Below are 13,499 nucleotides of genomic sequence, written 5' to 3'. Positions count from 1 at the left end.
AACCATTTTATACCACACAATTATTGCCTCTAATCAAGTGAACCGGGCTGTGTTAACCTCGTATCTACAAAATCATAATTTTCAGTAAATCGATAAAAATGTTAAGAGTTACTTAACTTCTATGAAAAGTTATAACTCATTTGATACTATACTTATAGTAGATACGAGGTTTTTGAATTCGAACATGTTGTAGATACGAGAAAAATCAAACGCTCTCAAAAAGATTCTATAATCATTATGAACATTGTATGTTTTGTTTTGCATAACAGGAGTGCTAAGGAGTGTTTTTCACTAAAAATCTCAATTTCTAAAAAAATGAAGTTACGAGGTTAACACAGAAAGGGCGCAGTATCTGGCGCCTGAATATTATTCGATATCCGAACTGTTTTGTCCACGTTTCCGAAACCAGGTTTGGGTACATCAATAATCAGGCCCAATCTACTTTTTGCAGGCCCATTCGTCCTCTATTTTTACTGTCGGCTCTTTACTATGTATGACCTTTTCCTCTTACCTTAAAATAATCGGATCCGATCGCGGAGTCTCAAAAGACGTATGTACTAAATGTGCACCCTTGTTATTTTCTGCAGTTTTATCCAAACTAATAAAATCATTTGAAGATGTGTTGCACTTCGTAGTGTAGATGAAATTAGTTAGAGCATTAGATACTTTAGCATCAAGCATAGGGCAAAATAGAGCAAGTTGGGTATTTTTACTCATTTTAGGTCTACTTCTGTTAACACCAAGACCCTAATAGCAATTTAAATGTAAGTAGGTGAAATGGCTGAAGTACCACACTGGAAAGTAGCATTAAAGCGCCGTTTTGATACCATTGTGAGACCTTCATCGGGCAGATGTCTACAGCCAGCTAGAGCTGTTATTGTAATGAAGAAAATTGATGGGGTTTGGGTTGGCGCACTACCCCAGGCTGTCGAAAAAACGAGCACCCAGACTTTAATCGTCTAGCTGCCAAGCCCGGACATTTACTGAGAAAGCGTGCAAAAGTCTCCATCTCTGAAAGTAAACCTAGCTTTTCTGCGTGTGTGATCGTCTTGGAAATTGAATGGCGTGAAATCCCCAAGACTTTCTGAGTCTTCCGTATATTGTACTGGGGCCAAAGTGTATAGCCCTTCCTGACAAGCTCGTCAGCAATTTTATTTCCTTCTACGTTCCTATGTCCTGGAACCCAGATTAGGGAAATGCTAAAGGAGATAGATAAATTGGTTGATTAAGAGAAAAGCCCCGCTCCGACAGAGGTACCAGCTTCTTGCAGCTACTTGGAAAGATTGCCCTCACATGACCCTCAAACTCCAGTTTGCGAATAGAGAGTTCTGTTCGAAGTTCAGAGAAATACGGCGTTGACTGCCCAAAATTCTACCATATCCTTTGAGAGATTGCCTTCAGAAGCCAACCTCCTTTAACCTGATTGCTCTTTGAGTAGCGCTGGAAATAACGTAAAAGGCAATGGGAAGTAAGAGCAAAACGACTTTCAGGGCAGCACTGTGACAAGTTCTACATTCTCTGGTGATTTCTATACATGCGATCCTTTCGTACCCCCCTCAGCTTAGTTATATTATTAGCCCTTCCGAAGTGCTTCCCATCAAACCAGGCATCCATAAGTTCGAATTGGTGGAACCACTACGTTGTACATCCAAAGCACGGCCTATGGCTTACGTCCCCATTCTTTGCCGAACTTAGAAGAAAGGAGTAGAAAGCTATACTTGACTTCTTTACCTGATTTTCAATGAGTGGCTTCCAATGGAGATTAGAGTCAGGTATCACTCCAAGATACCTAACTTTCGATGGAAGCTGGAGAACGTGGTTGTTTAATTTGGGAAGTCTTAAGTGTGGAGGCTTATATTTTCTGCACCAGCTCCGTTTTGTCAGAGTTGACTCGGAGGCCGCAACTGGCAGCTCAGCGACTGAGTGACCTTTCCAAAATCTCAGCCTTGACTGAGAGAAACGGTCCCGATACCATCAGGACCAAGTCACCGACGTATGCTACCACCTTAACCCCACCCTTATTTAATATTTTCGAACTTCGTCAATAGCAACTAGTCAAAGTAGGGGCAAAAGGACACTACCCTCTCAAAAGGATCAACCTGCGATTCGAAAAGGAATTTCTCTGAGAAACCTTCCAATTATCATCCCTAATGGCAAGCGAATTAGGCGAAAGTGTGATATCAAGAACCTCCTCCCAACCGCTTGATCTTTCCGATGTTGGAAATAAAAACGTGGGGGTATTGTTGAAGGTAGTCGGCTTCGTTTTTAATTACAACTACAGATGCCTTTAAAAATCGGATCCGGATCGGTCGACAGTAATACGTTGAAGAAGGTGTTGAATTTTTCCAAATGTCTTGCTTCATTATTATTGGTATGAGTTGCAATGGTACCAGCGAACTTTGCAATAATAATTTAGTATAGTCTACGCGTCAAAACAGCTTCAATAAAAAACGAAAGAGCTCATAAGATTGAAAGCAATTTTCTACAATTTCTCTTTCACCGTATTTATTACATTTGGGTTCATAATTTGTATCAAACGTGAGTAATTTTCTCTGTTTTCTGTTTTGAAATTTCCATTACATGTGATATGAACGTGGCTATTGACCGATTCCGCCCATCTTGAGCATAAGCTTACGTTGTCTCAAGATACATACCTACAGCCGTTGGAAAATACTTAAGCGCGATGCGCTGGCAACCAGACGAGTATAAACGCATCTTTTATCGAGTTTTGCGCTGAAACGCGTTCGTTTATTTATTTCTCTTGAAGGGTAGGCATTGCTTGTTTGCACTTTGGTAAGAGCACTGATAGTTTTGTGAGAAATGAACTTAAGAACTATTGGGCCTTCGTCCAAAATTTTGTGAATTGTTTTCTGTTTTATATTGCAACTGGTAAGTAAGTAAAAAGTAAAGTATCTGGAGTATTTCTACAGCATTTTACTTTACAATAGTTGAAATAATTCAATAATGTCGAAAGAGAAAAATTGCCACCCAGCTCTTCTAAACGCAATCATAGATTTGGAAAAAACCGGATTATACTACAGTGCCATTTCAACATATTTACGAGTGAACGTTTCAAAAACGATGGTTTTTTATGCTTTGAAATATTTTTCTGAGTATAAAATAGTAGAAAATGTTTTCAGAAAAAGAGAGCGCGAAAAACGACTAGCCAGATGGATGGGATAAACGTTAAAGTGTAAAAACAGGATCCCAGGAAGAGTTCTACAGACATCCATTGATAATTATTTGTTCACTTGGAAAACCAAAAGAACAGTTACACTTCGATTGGAAGAAGCAGGCCTTCTCGGACGATTGGCACGCAAGAAGCCATTGGTGGTGGCATTGCAACGACATCGCCGAATTGAGTTCGCTGCAGAGCACACGGCCTGGACACAAAATCAGTGGCGTTAAATTTTATTAATAAAAAGAGTTGGACCAAATGCTAGGAAGTGCGTGTGACAGCCAAAACGTGTAGCATTCTGGATTAGGCATCTTCGAGTGCCGACTTAAATTCAATAGAGCAACTATGGAACGACGTAAAAAATGTTTTCAGTACGCAGAATATCACAAATTTGACAAATTAGCATCAGTTATTTGAAAACGCCAAGGTAGCATGGGAAACCATTCCTATTGAAGAGGCTTAAAATTGTCAATGCAAAGGCGCTGGCAGAAGTAACAAAAAGCAAAAAGCATTTTCATCAAAATATTAATGTATCCTTTTCCTTTTCGCCTGCGATTTCTATGAATTGACTATTATTTTGCTTCGTTCTTAACATAAATATTTTTCTCGAAGGATTTTGTATATGAAATAAACAATTTATATTTTCCTAGATAAAAATACTGATACAGATGGAAAACATTTTAATTTTATAAAATAAAACCTTAAAACCTTTAGTTTTATAAAATAAAACGTTATAAAATAAAACCTAATATGCAAAACATTTAAGTGGCTTTATTGAAAACAGTCTCAAATGGAGAGAACTGCGTATCGTTATTAAGTATTTTTCAACGGCTGTAAGTATCCTTGCCGAGTTTCGTAAAAGTATCAAAACTTTTTCTCGAGTTATAGTTTGTAACATCAGATACACAAACGGAAATGTATTCTTATCAGTGGTTTTATCCGATCTCATAATATTTATGAGTCTAAATGAGGTGGGGAGCAACAGAATAAAAGTGTGCGCGAGTATGAGAATTTCAACGCACGATGGCAGAAAACAGTTTGTATTATCTCTATAAATCGGATCAAAATAAAAATAAATGTTTATCCCAGTAATAAAAATATGTTTTAGTAATAGATTAAATAAAAACTAATTTAAATAGTTTAAATGCATACAATACAACAGATGCATATTTACTCATACATATTTCGACAAATGCAGATATGTTTTACCAGCAATAAATACACATATACACGTATGTATGGGTCCATGTATAGACTGCACAAAAACAGTGGAGAAAGTGTGTTGTTTCGTGCGATCTCATCAAACAGGAAAAACACATTATTAGCAATTTCACTATAACTCGGCGCAAGTTGAATAAAAGTCAACAATTCGAAATTGTGTTGCACGAGTATGTGGCATTGAACACAAAATCACTTCAACTAACTAAATTCTCACAATAAACATGCATCGCAAACACAATACAAAAAGGAGAAATGAGAAATGAGAAGAAATGAAATAGGGAATGTTATGCTAAGGTGGGAATGAGTATGATAATCTGATGCTGTAGAACCGGAAAGTAGCTTGGCGAGAGCGCGCACTGTCTGTTAACCAATATACTTGTTTGTGTATATGATATACGCCATCCTCGTGTAACATTTAGCCGAATGCAAGTCGTGCATGTGTGCATGTGTATCAACAATACACAAATACAGATGGAGATTCGAGAAATTGACACAGCTTTGAAAAGTGGGCGGTCGTTGAGAGCGTTAACTGGCCAATCACTTCGCTCTTATTTTTGGCAGGTAATAAAATGAGAACTTGTGATAATTTGTTTTTGCTTTTGACTTTATTGCGACAACCATCACGTTATTTTCAAGTGTACATACATTGTATGTATGTGTGTATATAACTTCTTATCCCTTTGCAGGATAGCTTTTTAATGCTATGTATAATTCCTGGTTTCGTTTCAGGCAATTTGAAATACCCTCTATACAAATGCACATACATACCTATGTAAATGGATGAGTATGAATTGATATTGTATGTACATATTTTCCCGTTTTGCATTTTTCTATCAAATCAATTTATTTTCCCTGAAAAAACATTCTTTCCTTAATAAAGCACATTCACTGCTTATATGCATGGATATGTTAATATGCTAACGGGCATCCGAGGATATGCTTAAGTTAGTGTTATTATTTTGCTTCCTTGGGAGGCTATGTGAACAAGTATGTGCCATCCCATAAACACAACGTTCAAAATTATAAGAGTTTACATTTAAAATACAGAATGTGTAAAAGAAAAGTAGCTAACATGTGTACATATGTATGTGTGTGAGTATATGGATTACATTTCTTTGGTTTTTGAGAAAAAAATTATTATGCCATTCGGTTACTGCACATAAAATAATTGTTTTAATAATTCTTCTTACTTTAAGGTGAAATAAACAGGTAAAGATGTCCTAAATTCGGTACGCATCATAGAAAATGATAGCTGGTGACTCTTAAAACACTCAGACTAAAAAGCCCATTGTATTCAAAGCTCTGGAAAGTAAAAGGGAGATAGTCAAGGAGGAAAGGAGAGGAGTAGCAGAAAGAAAGATATAGAGACAGAGACAGAGATAACTAGGCTTGTGAGAATTTTTCAGATTCTTTCAGATTCCATTCGGGCTTGTCACAAAAACACTTCGCAGTTCCTCGGCGTTCGACTGGACCATCGCTCTTTATGTAAGTTGTAGAACTGTAGAACTAAACTGGTAACCGCTGCTCCTAGATACTAACATTAGACGGAGGTTTTCTGCCCAGTCGCAATAAAGATCATTACGCATCTCAATGAGCTGGCAATATGTGTTCGAAGTTGGGCGCGCCATCGCCCATTAGGCATGTGGCGCTGTCATCGGCCAATGTCGCCCATTTTCAACACAAACCCGTGATCAAAAAGTTCCCGGAGTATTCCTCAAAAGTTATACTATCGCCTTCAAAGAACTCCTCATCAACAGCAACGCACTATGTGCCAGTGTTTGATCCAGCTCTCGAAATATTTATGGAACTCTATTTTCGGTATAGCCTTCAGAGCCGTCTTCGATTTTTCCATTACTTTCTTTCGGATGTTAAAACGTGTTCCCCGTAGTTTTTTGACTCGATGAAACAGAAAAAAGTCGCAGTGAGGAAAACCAAATAATAGTCCTTACTAACTGTCTAACCGCCGCGGCCGCCGTAGCCGAATGGGTTGGTGTGTGATTACCATTCGGAATTCACAGAGAGAACGTTGGCTCAAATCTCGGTGAAACCAAAATTAATAAAAACATTTTTCTAATAGCGGTCGCCTCTCGGCAGGCAATGGCAAACCTCCGAGTGTATTTCTGCCATGAAAAAGCTCCTCATAAAAAATATCTGCGTTCGGAGTTGAAACTGTAGGTCCCTCCATTTGTGGAACAACATCAAGACGCACACCACAAATAGGAGGAGGAGCTCGACCAAACACCCAAAAAGGGTGTACGCGCCAATTATATGACCTTCTGGTAAAAATTCGTGGTTAAATAGACGTGGTTTTTTGGGCTTGGTGCATTCGGAGTTCTCCATTCACTCGCCTGAGGTCCGGATTGCGCGTCGTACTCATAAACCCACATCTCGTCTCCAGTAATGTGTGGTTTGATGAATGTTGAGTCGAATTCAGCCTTGGCGATATCAGCGCGGCCCTTTTTCTGCATGAAATTCAGGTCCTTTGGAACCAACTTTGCAGAAACACGGCTCAAACCCATATCCAATGTTCAAGTCCTTGCCAGCTCTCTAATGGTTAATTTGCGGTTATTGATCAGCTTTTTTTCACTTTAATCATTTGTTTATCAGTTTTCGATGTCCACAGCCTACCACTACGTTCGTCTTCCTCAATGGACTCACGATTTCTTCTGAAGCGTTCGTAACACTCGTAAACGGCTGTTTTCTTTAGAGTATCTAACATTTCTAAAGTTTTAGCGAAAAATGCAATACAAACTAAGATTTACTTAAGACGGCGTAACTTTTACAAATATCAATGCCAAAAAACAAAATGCAAACAGAACTCAAATCAGTTGACTTAGAGCGTCACCTGGCGGTTTTTCTATTTTTTTTTTTGTTATAGTTACATATTTTGTATTTTAAAAATTTGCCATGTCAAGATCCAATCACCTTGTGGAGGAAGTAGCGAAATTGGAAAGCGCACTTTTTGTTTAATATACAAGCAGTTGGCAGATGGCCTGATTCCACACATGACAGCCAAATTTTTAATTATTATATAATACGGCTATCGTTTTTTAAAGACTGCTTTATACTAGGCGACAGTCGGTATGGATGTACATCCTTTGTTGGTTGTTTAGCCGAGCTTCTGCTCCAATTTGTGATGTGCGTTTCAATGTTTTTCCACAAATGGTATAGTCGAATAGTATCTTTAAATATATGATGACCCCACTTATATCTTGTATTATTGTTGTATTTGTGAGTGTCAAATAGAAATTAAAAACTGTATACAGATTTTCAGTGCTTTCCGTAGGGTTAAGGATTTCACAATTCGCGATTATGACAATTATTGTTGGCTGTGCTATTTTTCATAGACAAAACAAAAAGACACAGAACTTTCTGAAAAAGAAAACTTAACTTCTGAAGAGCTCACTGAAATTGAAATGGAGGCTGAGACTATAGAATCAGATACTAGCTTTGACGGTAAGTTTATTTTTATATTATATATTATTTTTTCTTTTTTCAGATTTAAGTAAAATGGTGTGTACATCCCGGACCAATTTTAGCACAAAAAATAAGTCCAGTTTTATTACGAACTCATTGCTTATATTATTGGGATATATATGTTCATTAGGGCAAGTCAATTTGTTTGGAACTATTTTTTTGATATCGTCCCAAGGAGGCGCGGATTATAATAGTGTAGCTCTGAAGCTAATTTAGTAATTAATCGAAGATTTTTTCTCACTGATAAATATTTTTTTTTATAAACAATTTAAGACCGAAATTTTGGTCAAAAATCGATTACTTTTTTGAGAAACCGCCATTTTGTTCAAAATATTTTTTTTGCTTATTCCTTTGATTAATTATAATTACTAGATTTATCATTACTTTAACGAAATCTGTATGGTTTTTTAATTTCAGAAGATCCAGGTCAGAGATATAGTAGTCACCGCAAAACGTCGTTTTTGAGAGGAGCTCCCGGACATCGACTCTAGCTCTTTTCAAAGTAAATATTTTTCTAACATTAAGTCTTTAAGAATCTCTCTTGCCAACAAGTGCTACTTTGGACTAAGTAGACAACTGAGCAGTAAAGTCCTCTCTCGACGAACAAAACTAACACTCTACAAGGCTCTCATCATGCCCGTCCTAACGTATGGCGCAGAAGCGTGGACGATGACAACATCCGATGAAGTGACGCTTGGAGTGTTCGAGAGAAAGATTCTGCGTAAGATTTTTGGACCTTTGCACGTTGGCAACGGCGAATATCGCAGACGGCGAATATCGCAGACGATGGAACTATGAGCTGTATGAGCTTTACGACGACATAGACATAGCGCAGCGAATAAAGATCCAGCGGCTACGCTGGCTGGGTCATGTTGTCCGAATGGATACAAACGCTCCGGCTCTGAAAGTATTCGATGCGGTACCAGCTGATGGTAGCAGAGGAAGAGGAAGGCCTCCTCTGCGTTGGAAAGATCAGGTGGAGAGGGACTTGGCTTCACTTGGTGTGCCCAATTGGCGCCGGTTAGCGCGAGAAAGAAACGACTGTCGCGCTTTGTTAAACTCGGCCAAAATCGCGTAAGCGGTTATCGCGCCAATTACGAAGAAGAAGAAGTCTTTAAATACAGTTAAAAGATAACATAATATGAGTACACATTTTTAGATCAATAAATTTAAAAGTTTTCTCAGAAAAAATTCTGGAAAATTCGCTTCCTTCGGCCTTCTAACTGTATATAACCCGTTAAAAGAAACTACGCTTGAATTATTTTGGAATATTTTTCATGCTAAATTTTGTTTGTTAATTTTTGATAAAAATATAGTTCATCATTGCATAAAAAAGTCGAGGAAATCAAAATTGCAAACTTCGCAAAAAATTCACAAAAATTTAGCAAATGCATGAAAACTTTTCCTCAAAATTTTAAATTTTTTAACGCTGACTGTAATTTTCAGGTAAATCAGATTTTTTTAATCAGAATAAGAAAACTTCCAAGTATGCAGTTTTATAGGCTCTTCAATTTTAATATAAGGTATAAAGATGAAATGAAAGAATAAATTCGCTTGAGAATCGCGTTGATTTGTCAACATTTTTTTTGTTTGCTTACGTTGCTGAGAATTATCGGAAGACTTTTATTTGGAAGAAAATGCTCAACATCTATGCAAAAAAATGTATTGCTGATGTTTATTTTTTATTTAAAGAATTGCAAAATGGCGCCACAGAACAAATTACATGTAATCTTTTAATATATAATAATAAGAAAAGTGACTGCATGTAATTTTTTGTAAATGTAAACAAAACCAAAAACTTTCCAAAATTAAAAACAAAAAATGTGTTTAACACCTTGCAGTACCTTAAATAAAAAACAAATTCTTCATACCAAATTTTAAAAAATTTTTAGAAGTAAAAGCTTGTATTAAAAATATAACATTCATAATCCCAGTACTTTCGTAAGTATTAATCTCCATATTAAGTTAGGTTAAGTGGCTATGATCCGACAAACTTAGGCCTGAGTAGTCCCTTTGGGATACTACTGGCGCTCGTCCGTTACACTCCGGAGTCTTCTCTGAACGAACCTGTGGATTTAATGAATTTTGTTAATTTCGGCAACCCTATTTGTAAAACCTCTTCAATGCTATCAAGAAAGGCGAATCCGAGCATGGAAAGCCTTTTTCTCTATAGAGCAATGCATGTGCACAGGAAGGGTTCCACGACTTCCTCTTCTTCAATATCTTGACTGCTACGAAAAAAGCCATTATGTGGCACCCCCAGTCTATTTGTATGTCATCCAATTAATTAATGCCCTGGTAGTACGCGTATCGAATTTCTCATATTCTATCTCCTAAGATTCAGTAGTGATTTTTTACGACCGAGGCTACTTTCGGGCCAAGTTTGCCTGTTTATTAGAAAAAGGGTGATTGCCTTCAACAGGCATTAGTAGCATTGATAGAGTAGCTATCTATTAATGTAGCCAAGGGAATCGGTGTTAGTACATTATCTGGGTGAATATTTAGTATTGTAGCTTTCCTTCCCAAACTCATCTGCTTTGCAATTACTTACTCGCTTACTTATACGGCCTGATCAAGGATCACAACCCACTACCGGTTTATGGCGGACTGTAACATGTCTCGCCAGGCGTCTCTGCTCTACGCGCGCCTTCTCCAATTTATTACACCATGTGATGATAGGGTTCCCTCTACTTGGTCCATCCATCGGAGGCATGGTCTTCCCCTAAGTCGTTGTCCTCCAACTTGCCATTTGAACACTTTCTTTGCTGTAGCTTCTGCATACATAAGCGCGACTTGGCCCAGCCAGCACAAGCGCTGAATATTGATACGTTTCACAACGTCCACATCTTCGTAGAGCTCATATGGCTCGTGGTTCATTCGGCGGTAGTAATTATCCCCAACACGAAGTGGTCCGAAGATTTTCCGAAATATCTTTCTCTCGAATACCCCAACAGCGGCTGCATCAGTCTGCGACACAACCCATCTTTGCATACTTCGCATAATACTTTGTGGCATTCAACTACGGTTTTTGACAAGTGTTTTACCAAGTCTAACGATTTCAGAGCTGCCTGACTATCCGAGTAGATATACACTTCCCTCGTAGTTAGGGGGCTCTTCTTTAAGAGCAATAAGCCCTCTTTTATGGCGATAACTTCTGCCTGAAAGGCACTACAGTGGTTAGGCAAACGAAAGGATAAAGTGATGCTAAACTTTTCAGAGTAAACTCCTCCCTCTAGCTTTTCATCAAGCTTAGATCCGTCAGTAAATATACTGACTCTTTTTTCATCATCTACCGTACCACTGTTTGAGTCCTCTTTTGAAGGGCATATTGTTTAGAGTTTATTAAAATGAGACTCTACACTATTACAAGAATCTGAAATAGCTAGAATAGTGGAAAATTTGTCTAATATAGTCTAATGTCCTTCATTGAATGTTGTTAGGACGGCAAGCCTCAATACTGACTTGGCAGCTGGTTGCTTACCGTAAATATATTCATATTAACTTCGTATTAATTAAAAATAGTTTCTTGAAAAATTGGAGGGACTCGAAATTGACTTTAAAACTATGCTCTAGTTCATTTTTTTTTCTTAAAATCTACTAGGAAAGAGGCCAAAAGATGCACTAATGTGTATTTTTTTTATATCTGTAGTATAGAGTAAGGCTTAGGTATTTTAATAGTCCTTCAACATGAATGATTTTAATATGAAAATTTCTCAATCTAATTTTTTACAAATTCATTAACAAATCTGTCCAATATAACTTAAAAGTAATAATAAAACATGGCTTTTATAGTAAGAAACGAAAAGTTAGAAAAAAGGAGAAAAATAGTAGTTGTTAGAGAATAAAGACACTTTTAAAGTAATCATGGACTTGTGCCTTGTAGTTAATGGGTTACATACGTCCAGAATTTAAAAAACAAAATCGATATTTTTTTGCAGATTATAGTTTTAGGCGTATTTCTGTAGAAGTGTATTGTAAAAATTCCTCATAGATACAAAGTTATGGTAGAAAATGTAACTGCCCGACGAGAGATTGATGCGTGAGTTTGACCTCGAGCGAAATTCACTTGAAAGTTTAAACTCATTTTTCTCGAAACTATGCTACTTTTTCCGGCACGGTCTGCATGATAACTCAACACTTTTTAATAATTTTTGATGCGGTATTTTTTTAAATAATCAAAAGTGTTTCTCTATAGTATAACGAGCCAGATTTTTGATATTTTTATAAAAAAAAATTATAAACGTAATTAAGGTGTGACGTTTATTACGTAAAACGCATACTTTTTTAAAATGCCGTTAATTGCAAAATTTTTCGAAATTCAAAAATCCGGCTACACAGACAATAACTAAATCCATCAAAATTTTAAGTAGAAATGATGCAAACCGTGGAGCACCTTTTTTCATTGTACTTTGGATCACGTAATTTTTTATATAGAAAAATTAAAATAAATTTGCTAATAAAATAAAAGTACTAATAAACAATGTATACAATTTTTTTATATATATTTCTGTTGTTATACCTACTAAAAACAGTTTTTCAGCGCATTTTTGGCGCTGCTGGACATATGTAACCGCTTAAATCTGTTAAATCCAATCTTTATAGTGGCGGGTAATGAATTCCACACTCTAATTAAAAAATTGACAAGGAAATCTTTCACCTTTCTAATTTATATATGCATTTATATGCACATTTCTATACACAATGTAATTTTTTAAACTCTTTTCTAATTTACTAGCAATGATAGACCTTGTCGGAGGTAAGCTAATCAGACCTTGGTGAAAAAGAAATTGTCATTTCAAGCTATCAGACGTTGGTTAAATGCCATATCAATCAGATATTGAGCAACTGGCCTTTATTCTTCTAATCACCTGAATGATTTGCCTGCTATTCTGGAAACACTCTTGTAATTCACTCATATGCATACATAGATTAGACGAATATTTTAAACATACATACATACCTAATATGTATGTACGTAAATATGTTATTGTATGGACAGAGCTTCATACTGTCGAAGCTCAATTGGTAACTGAATATTAGTCATATCCATGTCGATTATTGCAATAATTTTTCGCATGTACACTGCAGTAAATATACTTTAATGCGTACTACACACAATTTTTGGAATTGTCATGACCAGTGTAATATCTTTTTTTTTTATTCTTAAAAACTACAAACATTCGCATGCCAACGATATCGATCCGTCTTTGTTGTGTCGGCTTCAGTTATGTGGCTTCCTTCGTGGCGTAATGATTTCCCTACAACCAAAGCATCAGCTTTCAATGTACCAGGTACGAGTATATGTACCTCCGTATGTATGTACGACTGTAATACCCGCAAGAATGCATATTTGTTTATGTACAAATACTGTAAGTAAATTTCCTAAAAACTACATCGTGGCAATACTTAGAACAAATGTACATACATACATACATACAAGATAATGCGTATTTATTTGCTAGAATCAGAAGTACTAAATTTTAAATTGTTTAATTTAAATGACTTGTAGACTCTCTTTATTCTTTGGCGTGTACGAGTGTAACCGCTTTCGTAAGACGTGTGGCATAAAGAATAACAGAAAAGTAATTATTCTGCCAGCCCTTAGTTGTATAAACCCAATGCA

This window comes from Anastrepha obliqua, chromosome 4 (assembly GCF_027943255.1).
Source record: "Anastrepha obliqua isolate idAnaObli1 chromosome 4, idAnaObli1_1.0, whole genome shotgun sequence".
Lineage (NCBI taxonomy): Eukaryota > Metazoa > Arthropoda > Insecta > Diptera > Tephritidae > Anastrepha > Anastrepha obliqua.
Note: the sequence above shows the minus strand (reverse complement) of the source record.